This window comes from Phyllobates terribilis, unplaced genomic scaffold (genome assembly GCF_046119375.1).
Source record: "Phyllobates terribilis strain yellow unplaced genomic scaffold, ASM4611937v1 Scaffold_2__4_contigs__length_985480577, whole genome shotgun sequence".
Classification (NCBI taxonomy): Eukaryota; Metazoa; Chordata; class Amphibia; order Anura; family Dendrobatidae; genus Phyllobates; species Phyllobates terribilis.
In genome coordinates, this window is record NW_027362762.1 from 150,912,778 (window position 1) to 150,928,822 (window position 16,045).

A 16,045-nucleotide genomic window follows, 5' to 3' on the forward strand; every position below is an offset into this window, starting at 1 on the left:
CGTGGCCTAATTCAGAGGATTTGGTATAGATTACTGTTAATGCAATAAAAGCTGGTGCAATAGTCCCCAAATTTTGCTTCAGCAGCCCTCAATACTTACATATATGCTTTTAGTGTTGTTCTTTAAACTCTGATAGTTTAGAGATAGGACCATCCTGACTGGGTACACCCTGTCGCAGTGGGATGGCTTTTACGCTTTTTTTTTTATCAAAGTAGTGTTAACTAAGTATCCTATGTTATTTACATGTACTATTACTATGTACTCATTTACCTACTGCCGGGTATTTGCTCATTTTGTTCTAATCCTAGGTTATGGTTAGTAATGGCCACAGTGTGAACGTGCACCAACACATTGCACTTTTACTAATTTACGTTTCAGCTCATGTCTTTGCTTTTTCTTCAGTTTTTTTTTGTAAATCAAGAGTTAATTGATAATCAAGTGAGATACAGAATATGTGTAATATAAATGTAAAAAGTTTACATCACAATACAATCATTTTCAATAGACTTATTTGATTGCTGTCATTGGTTAATTGTATAACATTGTATTTTAAACCCGAACAATCATTAATGCTGTAATACAAATCTTAATACAGTGAAATAAAGAATATGATATGATACTAGTAAGAAGTAGTATATAAGAAAGAGTTGAGAGGGGGGAAGAAGAGGGGGGTGAAGAGGAGGGGGGAATTCCCGGGTATTTCTTCCAGACAAACTAGGAACGGACTTAGATCTCTGATAAGTATCGTGGTCCATCCATAAAATGTGATACCTTCTGGGTATCCTCAGTTTTTTTGTACTTTGTACAGGGTGTCACGGAGAACACTGGGTGGGGGGTCATGTAGATCCCCCCGCTGCCACCAGTTTGTCAAGGGATGCAGCTCTGTTGCAAGAGCGTTCCTATCAGATTTAGAGTGGTTTTCACAGTGCGGTACCGATGCGGCAGTGTTAAAGAGCAAGTGTTTGAGATCCTTTTCCACTAAGGACTGAGACATATCAAGTACGGGGACATGAGACTCCTTGGAATAATACTCAAGATTGTTTGTTTGAATTTTAATTCCTGATTCATCAATTAGACTGGTATCCAGATTTTCTCTAGACAAACTGTCTAAGATTACTAAGACATTTGGCTCTGCAAAAGAAAGCTGGGCCTGTATATTGTCCTGCAAAATCCATTAATAACATCATTACCAGAACCTTTAGTAGAAGAATGAGCAGCAAAAAAAGTATTTTGACTGTGAGTGTCCTGGCGACCTTATTGACATCCAATACAATTTGAAATAGATCAAAATCCTGGTTAGGAACAAAGTTAAGTCCTTTGAACAAGATACTGATCTGCCGATGAGATAAAACAGTCGGGGTAAGTCTAACAACGCTAATGGAAGGAGTAGAGGATATTAGCTTGGATTCTTCTTCCTTCGATTGGGATATCTCCTGAAGAAGTCCTCTGTTTTTGCTTTTTTTCCTTCCCCTCCTTTTCCGACTTTTGACATATTGGTGCGATTAGATGATCTTTCCACACTGTTTCTCTCAAAGGAAGAATCCATAGTATTAAACGTATCGTTGAGCGAATCAGAGGTATCTACCTCAGATAAAGACAAATTAACCTGTTTGTGACCATGATTTCTTTTCTCCCCAGATTTAACATGTTTTAAGATTGATTTAGGTGCATGGAGTTGCAATGTTTCCAATTATATACTTGATCATGATTATAATCCAGACAGTCCCGCTGAAATTTCTGTTTTTTGCTAGTCATTATGGTGTTTTCTGTTTTGCTAATATCTTCTTGTGATTTGGATTGTAAATACTTACATTCAAAGGGAGGTGGCGAGGAATCAATGGATGATCTGATAACTTTTAGTCGTTCCTCTCCCTCTTTAAATTGATATAGCTTTCCACGCGCAGGTGTTTGACCTGTCAGCTCTGGGTCCTGCGCTGCCCCATCTATTGAGGCCTCCTGGCACTTAGAGAGGTAAATCACTAGAGATAGGACCCTCCTGATTGGGTATACCTTGTCGTGGTGGGATGGCTTTTACACTTTTTTGATCAAAATAGTGTTAACTAAGTACCCATGAGCAGAAAGCTAAATGGAAGGAACTGGTGTCCTGCAGCTCCCTTCTTCTTTCGATGCCGTCCTCCTTTTGTGCTTCATGTGGATGACGCGTCCTACGTCATCCACACAGTGTCTCCAGTGCATGAACACTGAAGTACTTTGCTCTGCCTTCGACCAGACCGCCTCGTAGGTCATTATTATAAAAGGGTCTTTTTCTTGTCTTGCAGGCTGTATTGGGCGCATATATACAGCATATTAGAATGCTGTATATCAAGGCTGAAAGGTACTCGTCTTATTTCATATGGGACAAACCTGGTGACAGGTTCCCTTTAAGAGGTGACTAGAATAAGATTTGTGGCGTAAGGTATCTCGTCATGAATTAGATAAGATGGCATCAATCCGTTCCACCCCAGCTCCACCCATTTTGGTGGAGCTGTCAGAAACTGGCATAAAAAAAACAAAAGTCAGAAAATTTTGCAAAGTTGCGCAAAAATGTAGCAACTTCTCAAATATTTAACACCAGATTTCTGGCGCAATCACTTTGATGAATTGGGGACATTGTGTTCCATAGAGCTCCATAATACAAGAGTTATACTCCCCAAGAAACAATTTTCCCTATGGTAGATTCATATTGAATCCAACAGAATAAATCTCTAATGTTTCTCAATATGGAAGCCTTTCAAACTCTTCCCACCAAGGCCAATCTTTGTTTTTTGTGCTTTTGTTTTTTACTCAATTTCTTTCAAGAGCAATAATATTTTTTATTTTTCAGCTGACATAGCTGTATGAGGACTTGTTTTTTAGCTGGACGAGTTTTAGATTTGAGTGAAACCATTCATTTTATCAAACAATGTACTAGAAAGTGGGAATAAAATTTCAAGTGTAGAAAAATAGTGAAAAAAATGCAATTCTGCCTGTTTTTTTTGGTTCAACATGATTCGGTGGTGAAAAAAAAATTGCAAAAAAAAAAAAAAGTTTGTTTCTGTTGCCATTTTTTGGGACTTGTAACGTTTTTATTTTGCTGTCTTTGAAGTTGTTAGAGAGCTTGTGTTTTGCATGGTGGACTGAAGTTTTTATTGATACCATTCTGGGTTGTATATGACATATGAACACTTTTTATTTATTTTTTTATTTTTTTAAGTAGTAAGCATAGCAACCAAAAAACTTCAATTCTGGCATTTTTTACTCTACGCACTTTATTGTTCAGGTTGATTAATTTAATATTCTGGTAAATTTGACTTTTATGGATACATCAATAAGTGAAAAAAGTGGAATGATTAAATTTTGTATATGTTTTTAAAACTTTTACTATTTTTTACTTCATTATTTAGTCATCTTAGGGGACTTGAACCTGTAATAGTTTGATTGCTTGTTCTGTATTACAGTATGTGAAGGATCTACACCTCGCCACCCCGCCTGACGTCACTGTTACGTCAGAGTGATCACATGATACGGATATGGACATTGCACCAATGTGACGTTCCGCACCCCTCGAGGACACATAAGGTTAGATTGGTACAGTTTTACACAGACATCACCTGTGCTCACGGGCTCACGAAGGTACAGGGAGTGAAAAGAGGTGGCCCACTCAGTCACTGACGTGGCACCATGCTTGCTCACACCCCTGACAGGCTGAGAGGCCCCTTTTACTAACCCCAATGAAACAGAACCTTATCAGCCTGGTAGAGCCGCCACCAGTTCCTATTCGATATAAGCCCCAGTCCGTTAAGCAGATTATATCGGGCAGGAAACCAGCCTGGGTAGCATGGGAAATTAACATGAAAAACAGACATGTGGATTCGTAGATCGAGATAAAAGAGCAACCAAAGGTTAAATTATGTATTTAGTCATCTTAAGGGCACTTAAGGGTTATACATATATAATGGTCTGAGATGCAAGTACAATAGTGGTAGGACAAAAGATAAAAGCAGATGAATCATGTCAACCAGTGATATTTGATCATGTGTGCACTGGGCCTCATGGGGGCCTGAGCTTCCAGCGGGTTCCTCGGTCCTTCGCAGCACATTACTTGACGTGAGTCCCCCTGTTCAAAATGGCCGCATGCATCTGAGAGAGAGAGCCACATGGCCTTACTCTACCTTATATCTCATATGGGTACCTCCCCTCCTGCCCTCTGGGCTGAACCTGAGTCTCCTCACCATGCCGCTGGCAGATAATAGCTCCAAAACTTCAGATGGGTCATAACTCCTTAATGGACGATCCTAGGGAGGTGGTTCTGGTGTCATCGGATCCAGCCAGGCACCTGCTACGCATGGAGGCTAAACACAGCTGTCCTATCTGTTTCTTATTAGCTATTTTACGTATCTCCCCATCCTGTGAGGCCAGACCGGAGCAGAACACTGGACTGTGCGGTCCGGTTTGGGGATCTCGAACATGTACACGCTGTGCAGCTAGGATGTATTATAAGTCCATATTCTCCTTATGAAATCATAGCTGACTCACACCGCATGGTATCCACATGACAAGCAAGCCCTTTGTTCTAAGCTGAGCTGTCTCAAGGGGTGATATCTGTCACTCACAGTCTTTTGACTCTTGACCCCTCTGCTGCTGCTAGCTGTTCTGTTACAACTGCATACTGAAGGGGTGTTTATAATCCCATGCCAAATAGGATACAAATGATTGACATGGAATTATATCTCCAATATTATTCGCACAGTATACAGACAAAATGATGTTCCACCAGCTGGGCTTCACAAGAGGACAAATATGGCAGCCATAAGGGTCTTCAGCTAGCCCTCGACAGCCATGACAACCCATTGTTACTCCATTATCACTTTGCAGGTGGCAATGGAAGCTGATGTACACACGCACCAGCAATCACTTCAGTGAGTGATAGCAGCATTTAAATGGTTAAACTGCTGCAAGTGGAGCATGCTCTGGATGCTGCAAGTACAGGCAGATGCCAGCTATGTAACACAGCGAGTATCTACTGAGTATGGTGCGGGATCATCTCCTGAGCCTGCTCCATGCATGGAGATCTGGCATTGGATGTACTGCTACATTCTTATTTAAGGTAAGGCTGGTGCCGTATACAACAGAGAAAACTTCCCTATTACTCAATGTGAAAATTTAGGTATAGTACCTCAAGGCTTCATACTTTTTGTAGGTGGTGTTCAGCTTGGTGTACAATTATGAGGCCTTATACAGATTGATCTATAATATCATCGGAAAGTAATAGAGCCTACAATCTTATGAACTATGGTACTTCATATTACAAATTATAATGCAGAAGCAGAGAAGCAATTCAGGATTGTATGTTACTGACCAAGTTATATTGCACAAGAAAATAAAAATAAAATAGTAGGAAAAAATACAGCAAATATATTACAATACCTCCGTAGATGACTCGGTATCGTCATATGTTATAGCCATAAATATCAAGCACAATACTAATCTTTAAAGGAGCTGAATATATCTATCGACATAACTGTGAGAAAAAAAATGAAAAACTAACACTTTTCATTAAACAGGAAAATCCATAAACCTTTAAAAAAGCAACACTTCCAGTGATCGGTGGCCTTTCTTTTGTTATTTTTAAAAAGAAAATGATACTGTGAAAGCTCTAAGACAATGAATAGATTGACTTAAATAAATGGCGTCTTATGCTAATTTTCCTAGGATGCGTAAAACTATCCAGTGATAAAATAAAGATCCAAACTCCTTGTCTTTGGCATTTTTGTCCAGTCTAATTTGTCTGTTTAATTTATGTATATGTATGCCTTTTTAACATGCCTTAATTTAATAAATGAACCAAGCTTTGATGAATAGCCATCATTTACCAACCATTTAAGCATGAAGTCATTTGTACGTTGGTCCATGACTGCCGGAAAACCTTGTACAATTTTACTTTCATCCCTTTTATCATCTTCAGAGTTCGAAGTCCTGTATATGTAGTAAAGACTCGTCCCAACCTGGATATATCACATCTGCTGGAAACACCCTGTATGTAGTCCATTAATTTAAGTTGTGTGTTGCCCTATTAACAAAGCAACTTCAAAATGGCCTCCGTTCTTCCAGCTTTTGGGAATTTGATTCTTTTTCATCTTCAGACTTTGTACCCTATTAGGTATATGAAATGTGAGATCCTTTTTTATGATTTTGATCCATATTTCAAATCTTTTACATACTTTTGATGAAGAACAACCTAAGAAAATTGGTCATTTCCAACACTAAATTTAATCAAATGAAATCATTTTATGGTGATACCATTGCTATGAATGATTTAGGTTCACTGTGTATTAAATTAAAATAAATAAAATTACGGTAAATAAATTGTAAGAAAAGCTAAAGAGAAATAAGTTGAGAAAAAGATTTTGAATAAATGTAATGCAATGTGAAAGCAAAGTAGACTTGACCCTATGTGGTTTCTAAGAAATCTTGGCTTGTTTTGCATATGCAGATTTATATTGTAATAATATATACCAAATACTGCTAAATAAGGTATTTATTGGGATTTTGCTAATTTCTATCTTCATCACAATGTCATTTGTAGGTATAAAATTTGTTGTTTTTTTATTACTCTTTATAGTAGTTTGAACTTTATTTGTTACAGAACTCCAAATCTTTCTACTAATATATAGCAATCTACCTACCACTAGAGGGAGCATATATCATATTGTTTTATCATGGAGTATATAATAAACTACTAAGCTCCCTCTAGTGGTGGCCATAGAGAGATAGCATTTAAACCCTTCACGACACTTGACATATCTATGCGTCATATTCGGGAAGGGGTTCCCAACCATGATGTACAGTTACGTCATAGCAATCTTGCAGCCACCATGTCTGAAAGCACGGTGATCGCATGAAGGTGCCTGCTGTTTCTGACAGCAGGGTATCGGGACTTGTCGCCATAGGCGTTTCACCGCCCCTCCCCACTCCCCGCAAATATGATCGCTGTGATTGGATGTCCAATTCTGAACAGCCAATCACAGCAATTTCAATGTATCGGCAAATACAATTGCCTGAATCATTGATGTCCCACTATAACAGCATCGATCATAGGCTGGTGCTAGGGAACAGCAGCGTCAGCAGCCCCAGCACTGATTATGTGATCAGACTATCCCACTCACCTCCATTCCCTCTTTTCCACCCTCTCCCTTTCTTCCTAAACCCTTCCCCGCACCACCTCCTATGCCGCTAAGCAGATTAGTACTTGATCACTCGATTTTTGGCAGTTTTTTTCTTTTGCACCACCTTTGTGCGTGAGTCCTGCAGCCGCCGAGTGTTGATCAGTGACGCATATCAATGAGCGGCATCCATGCTTGCTTTTGGCCAGAACTTTTTTTCCCCCTGTCCATTTTTTCGCCTCCTCCCTTTGCGTAACTTCCGTGTGGGTGTCCTGCTACCGCCAAGTGCTGATCTGTGATGCACATCACTGATCGCCATCCGTGCTCACTTTTGGCCAGGACTTTTTTATTCCCTGCCCATTTATTCTCCACCTCCCTTTGCATCACCTCCGTGCCTGTGTACTGCAGCCACTGAACACTGAACAGTGACGTACATTACTGATTGGCATCCGGTTGTTGTTATTTTTTTTCAAAAAATGTAAGAAGAAAATGGAGTAAAAATAATAATTTAGATTAGTTAATATGGCTAGATTAGGGACAGCAAAACTATACTGTAGTAATCAGCTTCTACTACAGTATTTTTTTTACTAAAGTATAATCTGAATTAGCATCAGATAGTAAATTGTAAAAAAAAAATCAAATAAAAATAATTTAGATTACTTGATAGAGCTAGATTAGGGACAGTGTAATCCACAGTAAAATATAATGTAATCAGCTTTATATTACAGTATTTTTTTGCTAAAATATAAATCACATTATGGATTACTCACACTGACGTATAATACGCAGTGCAATGTGATAAAATCTTGCATTGCACTCTGACCAATGTTAGTCAATGAGGCAGAGCAGATCTGCGAACATTATTTCATGCTGATTCGGAATTAGAAAAAAATCGCAGCATGCTGCGATTGGCAGTGTATCTCACACGGCACGCACCCATTCAAGTCAATGGGTGCGTGCAAAACATTCGAACTGCACTCTGATGTCATCGGAGTGCAGTCCAATATACGCTGAGATAGCCAATGGAGAAGATGGAGAGATTAATCTCTCCTTCTTCTCACCTGTGATCCGATTCTTGCATGCAAGAGGATCGGAGCACAGAGCACTGACACTCGCAGCAGAGTTGGAGCCGAGTGTCATTAGCATATCGCATCTGATACTCTCACATCGGATGCTATACGCTAATGTGACTCCGACCTTAGCATCAGATAGTTGCCGGCGCTCAATAATTTGTTTTTACTGACATCCGTCTCGTAATAGTAGTTTCAGAATTTTACTGGAAAATTCTTGTAATGCTTATACTATAGGTTTTTTCTACTAACATATAGAATAAAAATTAGCGTCAGATAGTTGTGGGGGCTCAGTAATTTTTTTTTACTGACGTCTGTTTAGTAATTATAGTTTCAGAATTTTAGTGGAAAATTATTGTTATAAATTTACTATAGGCTTTTTCTACTGCATAGAATTACAATTAGTGTAATTTAGTTGGGGGCGCTCAGTAATTGCTTTTACTGTCGTCCGTTTAGTACGTTTTTTTATTTTACTAAATTTTTATATTCTCCTTTTTATTTTTATATTTTTATTTCTAGATTCTTTTCTTAAATTTTTTCAATTGAACAGACACACACCACCTAAGTACAGCAAATGAGCCAGCGCCCAACATTAGTGACCCCCTATGGACCTCATCCCCCGAAAATTATGAGCCACAGATTCCTGATTTTGTGGCACAATCAGGAATCCATTTTCACACTGCCGTCCTCACAGAGATCAACTTTTCAAAGTCTCTATCTATGACAATTTTGTAAATATCATGGTGGCCCAGACAAATTTGTATGCCCAACAATTTTTATCCCAAAATCCAACTTCATCATTTTGCTAACTGGACCTCCATTGATGCTATAGAAAATGGGGTTAGTGAAGTTCGTCAATATTGGAGTGTTGATGTTTTATATAACACTCCAGTTTTCCGCATGGATATGTCCTGGACACCCTTTGAGGCCATTCACAAATTTTTGTATTACAGTGATAATGCACAATGTCCACCCTGAGATGACCGCAACTTTGACCGACTTTTTAGGCCAATCATTGATAGCTTCTGCAACAAATTTGCTGCTGTGCACATTTCTCAAAGGGACATCTGCGTATATGAGTCCCTAATACACTTCAAGGGGAGGCTTAAATTCCCGCAATACCTGCCTAGTAGAGGGCCAGGTATGGAATTAAAATGTACACGCTGAGCGAGAATTCCTCAGAGTACACCCACAGATTTAGGGTTTATGAAGGGAAGTATACCTGGATTCAACCCCCTGAATGACACTCTCTCCTGGGAGTGAGAGGGAAAATTGTGTGGGAATTAGTGCACCCACTACTTGATCAGGGTTGTCACCTCTATGTAGATAACTACTACACCAGCATCCTACTTTTCAAATCCCTATCTGCCAGGGCTACTGCAGCCTGCAGTACTGTCCGCAAAAACCAGAGAGGGACAATGTAGCGACAACATGCTGGTGGTCAAGTACAAGGACAAGAGGGATGTCCTTTTCTTGACTACAATGCATGGTAATGGCAGCACTCCCAGCACTATACGAGGTATATCCACATAGGTCCTAAAACCTGAGTGTGTCCTCGGGTACAATAAGAACATGGGGGGAGTTGATTTTTCTGATCAAGTCCTCCAGCCCTACAGGGCCATGTGAAAAGCCAAGGTCTGGTACAAAAAGCTGACCGTGCAGCAATGTATAACACTTATGTGCTATCACGATCTGCAGGCCAGATCGACACAGTCCCTCAGCTTCAGGAGGTAGTGATCAATGCCCTAATATTGGTAAGTCAAGAAGGGGAAGGCTCCAGTACTTTTGGAACTGAAGGTGCTCGTAAAGTACCAGGGCAACATTTCCCAGGGGAGGTCCCTCAAATTATAAAGAAAGGAAGGTCGCAAAAAAAGGTGCAACGTGCGTTACAGAAGGGGGATAAGAAAGGACACAATTTTTCAGTGTGACACCTGCCCTGATAAACCTGACCTGTGCATACGAGACTGTTTCAAATTGTACCAATGGTCCATGGCTTACTAAATTTATTTCTGATTTACTCTAATTTATTGCATGACATGATATTCTCTACATAACTTACATATGCCAACATGATGCACTCTACAGAACTTACATATGCCAACCTGATGTACTCTAAACAACTTACATATGCCAACCTGATGCACTCTAAAGAACTTACATATGCCAACCTGATGCACTCTACATAACTTACACATGCTAACCTGATGTACTCTACACAACTTACATATACCAAACTGATGTATGCTACACAAGTCACATATTCCAACCTGATGTACTCTACACAGCTCACATATGCCACCACATTATAAGAATCACATACCAGGAAAGCAGTAGATCAATTCCAATAGATGGACACTTGTGGGTGGTTTCTCCTGTTTTGACACCTCAAGGGCTCTACAAATGCGTCATGACGCTGGCAAACCATTCCATGAAAATCTGCGTTCCAAAACGTCACTCCTTACTTTCGGAGCTTAGCAGTGTGTCCAAACAGTAGTTTCCTACCACATGCTAGGTATTGTGGTACTCAAGACAAATTCCACAACAATTGGGGTCCAATTTCTCCTGTTACCCCTGTAAAAATAAAAAAAAATTGGGGCTAAGGCATAATTTTTGTTGAGAAAAATCCATTTTTTTATTTTCATGGTTCAACATTGTAAAATTCTGTGAAGCACCTGTGGGTTCAAGGTGCTCACCACATATCTAGATATATTACTTGAGAGGTGTCATTTCCAAAATATGGTCACTTGTGGGGTTTTTTCACTGTTTAGGCACACCAGGGGTTCTCCTAACGCGACCATACGCCTGCAGACCATTCCATCAAAGTCTGCATTCCAAAACGTCACTCCTTCCTTTCGGAGCTCGGCAGTGTGTCCAAACAGTAGTTTCCCACCACATACAGGGTATCGGAGTACTCAGGACAAATCGCACAACAAATTTTGGGGTTCATTTTCTCCTGTTACCCTAGTAAAAATAAAAAATTTGGGGCTAAAACATAATTTTTGTGGGAATAATGTGATTTTTTATTTTCACAGCTCATCTTTATAATATTCTGTGAAGCACCTGGGGTTTTAAGATGTTCACCAAACATCTATATAAATTGCTTGAGGGATCTAATTTCCAAAATGGGGTAACTTGTGGGGGGCTTCCACTGTTTAGGCACATTAAGGGTTCTCCAAACACGACTTGGTATCCGCTATAGATTCAAGCCAATTTTGCATTCCAAAAGTCAAATGGTGCTCCTTCCCTTCCGAGCCATACTGTGTGCCCAAACAGTAGTTTTCCACCATATATGGGGTCAATTTTCTCCTGTTACCCTTGTGAAAATAAAAAAATTGGATAAAACAATTTTTTTGTGGGAAAAAGTTAAATTTTACTTTTTGTCTTCCACATGGCTTCGATTCCTGTGAAGCACCTAAAGGATTTATAAACTTCTTAAATGTGGTTTTGAGAACCTTGAGGGGTGCAGTTTTTAGAATGCTGTCACTTTGGGTATTTTCTATCATATAGGCCCAAATATAGACTTCAATGTGATGTGGTCCCTAAAATAATTGGTTTTGTAAATTTTGTTGGAAAAATTAGAAATTGCTAATAATCTTTTAACTCTTCTAACTTCCTAACAATTTTTTTTTTTAAAACAATGATGCTGATGTAAAGTAGACATGTGGTAAATGTTATTTATTAACTATTTTATGTGACATCACTCTGTGGTTTAAGGGCATAAAATGTAAAAGTTTGAAAACTGTGAAATTTTCAACAAAATTACGATATTTTCACAAATAAAAGTGAAAAATTTCCACTTACATTAACCACTAATATGAAGTACAATGTGTCGCGAAAAAACAATCTCAGATCCACTGAGATATGTTAAAGCGTTCCAGAGTTATTAACCCATAAAATGACACTGACAAGTATTGTAAAATTTGGCTTGATCAGGAAGGTGAAAACAGGTTTGGGGGTGAAGGAGTTAATTATTTATATCAGGGAATTAGAGTTTTTGAATCAGAAATATAGAGCTTTAAACACTATAAAAATGTGATGCAAAATAATTAAGCACTGGATCCTTTATTAAAATAATAAAAAAAAACAGTACATTTGGCCATTCACTTAAATGAGACTATTTTCTAGCAACCCCTTTTAAGAATAGTATTATACTTGCCAGCATTTTATTCTTATGTCTCTGTCTGTTTTTCTTGCCAATATAATATTCCTTCTTCTATGAATAAATTTCATTCTTAATCCAGTTTTATATAATACAGGGTGTTTGGGGAAAGGAGGGGGGATCAGGTATTTTTCATCATTTGTAACCCGTTAGTATTTTAGTTCAATAGTTGGGAACAGATAAAATAAAAACAGCATTTAATGTAAATATTATGAGACAAGAAAGTAACCCTGCCATTGTCTTAGCATCTTGGTTTCCTTTGTGAAGATGTTGTATCTGAATTATCATTGTTGTTTCTCCTCCACTGGTAGAAGTCAGATTACATTCAGATGCGGAATATAGATGCTCTGCTATTATTTCTACCAATAAATTATTAAATATAAAGGAGATGTAACTAAGCAACAGCTGGAGAACTGACAGTCTCCATCCATAGTTTTCAGAATTAAACACAGATAGAGGGTTATAATTGTTTAGCAGCTCAGACTTTAAGTGCCACAACATTGACATAACTAATGGCAGTTATCACGATCCGTCCTTTATTTACCAAGCATCGAAATGAGGTGCTTGTCCATGAAAAGTATGTTTAATCAGTAGTTTCACATCTAGTAAAGATTAGCTTAAAATGTACTGTATATTAAGGAGTTATATAAATAAATAAAATAAATAAAAATTCCCTAATAAATGCCTATTATTACAATTGTGTAGCCTTCTGATCCTATTTATAGTATTCAGACACATTCCCTGGTAACTTTAGATTTATCCAAAAATATTATGTGCTTGGTTTAAAACTGTCACATTGAAAGCATACCCCCTTACCTAATACATACCATATGCCACATGTGAGCATACCCCCTTAAATAATACATACTATATGCCACATGAGAGCATACCCCCTTACCTAATATATACCATATGCCACATGAGAGCATACCTCCTTACCTAGCACATACCACATGAGAGCATACCCTCTTACCTAGCACATACCACATGAGAGCATACCCTCTTACCTAGCACATACCACATAAGAGTATACCCTAATACCTAACAAATGCCACATGCCACATGACAGCATACCCTCTAACCTAACCTATACCATGTGCCACATGAGAGCCTACTCTCTTACCTAATACATACCATATGCCACATGAGAGCATACCCTCTTACCTAGCACATACCACATGGGAGCCTACCCTCTTACCTAATACATACCATATGCCACATGAGAGCATTCGTTCTTACCTTCCACACATCACATGCCACATGAGAGCATACGCTCTTACCTAACCCATACCACATGAGTGCATTCCCTCTTAACACATTCTGTTACATACGTGGCTGTGGAACCACTGTGCCATGGTCTGGGGAGAGCCTGGAGGGGCGTAACTAAGTGAACATCTGATTCTTTACTAGAGCTCCTGATGGTGTGGTTAGACTTGAACCCAGGTGGACGCCAGGTGCTACTCCAGGACAGACCACGGAACCGCAGCAGCTGACCACCAAAGGGGCAGGGAAGCAGGACTGGCCAGGAACTGGTTAACAGGAGGAAGTGCGGCTGGTTAGACAGAACAGGTTCAGGATCAGGACTGCACAGCTGGTAGACAGTACAGGTTCTGGATCAGGAACGGACAGGATAGGTTCAGGAGCACAGGGCGGACTCTGGTGCAGGATCACAGGTGCAGGTTCAGACTGGACAGGTGAGGATAGTGATATAGGTGTGGACAAGGCGTATCAGGCTCAGGACTTGGTAGTGGCAGGATGGACTCAGGAACATGTTACAGCAGGATGGAGAGGATCAAGTTCAGACAGGATGGACAGGATCAAATGCAGATGAGATGGACAGGATCAGGTTCAGGGATCAGAGGTACAGTGACCTTACAACTAGGTAGCAAGATACACACTGATAACTAAAGTTGCTAAGGCACCTCCCAATAGGTGAGGGTGCCTTAAATATCAGGCGTCTCCAAGCTATTGGCTGGGGACATTTTCAGAAGCGCACTGCCCCTTTAGGAGGCAGGGAGCACATGCATGCCATGCACAGGTCCTGGGGAGGAAACAAACACTGCAGGAGCGTGGCGGGTAAGTGAACACGTCGGCATTCGTGCTGGGAGGAGGAAGGGGACTCGTGCAGGGGTGGCAGCGCTGTTCTAACACATTCCACATGAGAGCATACCCACTTACCTAATACATACCATATGCCACATTAGAGTATACCCTCTTACCTTCCACATACCATGTGCCACATTAGGGCATACCCTCTTACCTAACAAATGCCACATACCATCTAAGATCATACCCTCTTACCTACTACATGCCACATCAGAGCATACCCACTTACCTAACACATATGACATGAAAGCATATCCTCTTACCTAACACAAAACACATGAGAGCATACCCTCTTAGCTATCACATTCCATATTAGAGCATACCCTCTTACCTACCACGTACCACATACCACTTGAGAGTGTAGTCTCCCACATATCTCCCAAAAACTAACTCATCCCATGAAACATGCAGTGTCATGAAGAAGAGCACAATGCCTAAATTATATTGTAACTCCTGTGGATCGTGGCCCCATTGCGCTACGGCCAGGCTTACCCTGGAGGGGTGTGACAAAGCAGCTATCTGGTATTCACTCTGATGGTGTGGTCAGGCTTGAGCGGCAGGTAGCTGTTAGGTACCAATCCAGGGGAGTGTCCGGGGAAGTAGCAGCTGACCCCAAGTGTCAGAAATGCTGCTTTGGATAGTGTGATACAGGCAGGATGGCCACTGTTATGGTTCAGACTGTGCGACTCCTGGATAGCAGAGAGATCAGCCACTGATATGGGTTCAGACTGTGCGGCTTCAGGATAGAAGACAGGATGGCCACTTTTACGGGTTCAGAATGGGAAAATCTGTCTTCACTGAAGACAGATTTTACCCATAAATTGAGAATTTTTTTGAGAATGAATGATCAGTACAGGAAGAGACCGAAGCAGATTTATCTGATAAGATATATTACAAAGTTTCTTATTTTCGTATGTACTATTGATTTATGAAATAAAAGTTAAAACAATGGTTACTCTTTAAGAATTATGGCTAAGAGATGGAGAAAACAACAACAACCTCTCATAGTGTCAACCATAGTATCTGTCTTTGCTATTGGGCACCATTGGATCCCGCGCTCGGAGAGGCCCACCTGTAACTACTGCTACTGTTATCTACATCGGCATGCGATGTAGTTCATCTCTGCAGTAGATCAGGGAGACACGATCTCCCCGCACTATCGCTCTTTGTTCTGTAGACCGCTGGTCTTTAAGTCTGCTGTCTACAGAACAACAGGTGATGCACTAGAGCACCTACTGGACTTCAGAGTAAGTGCGATGACAGCAAGTTGATCCAACCGTGCTTTGCAGGAGGACTCATCAGGATCCTGGATTAAGTGAGTATGGGATGTTTTTTATTCTATTTAAACCGCATGGTGGGACTGTTGGGACATCATAAAGTATTGGAGGCCCCTCATACAGTGTTAGGGCTACTCTTGGGGGCCCCCTCATACAGAGTGGGAGTTAAAGCAGGGGCCCTTATACAGCATGGGAGCTAATGCTGGGGGCACTTATACAGCATGGGAGCTAATATGGGGGCTCTTATAGAGCATGGGAACTAATTCTGGAGCCCTTATACAGTGTGGGAGC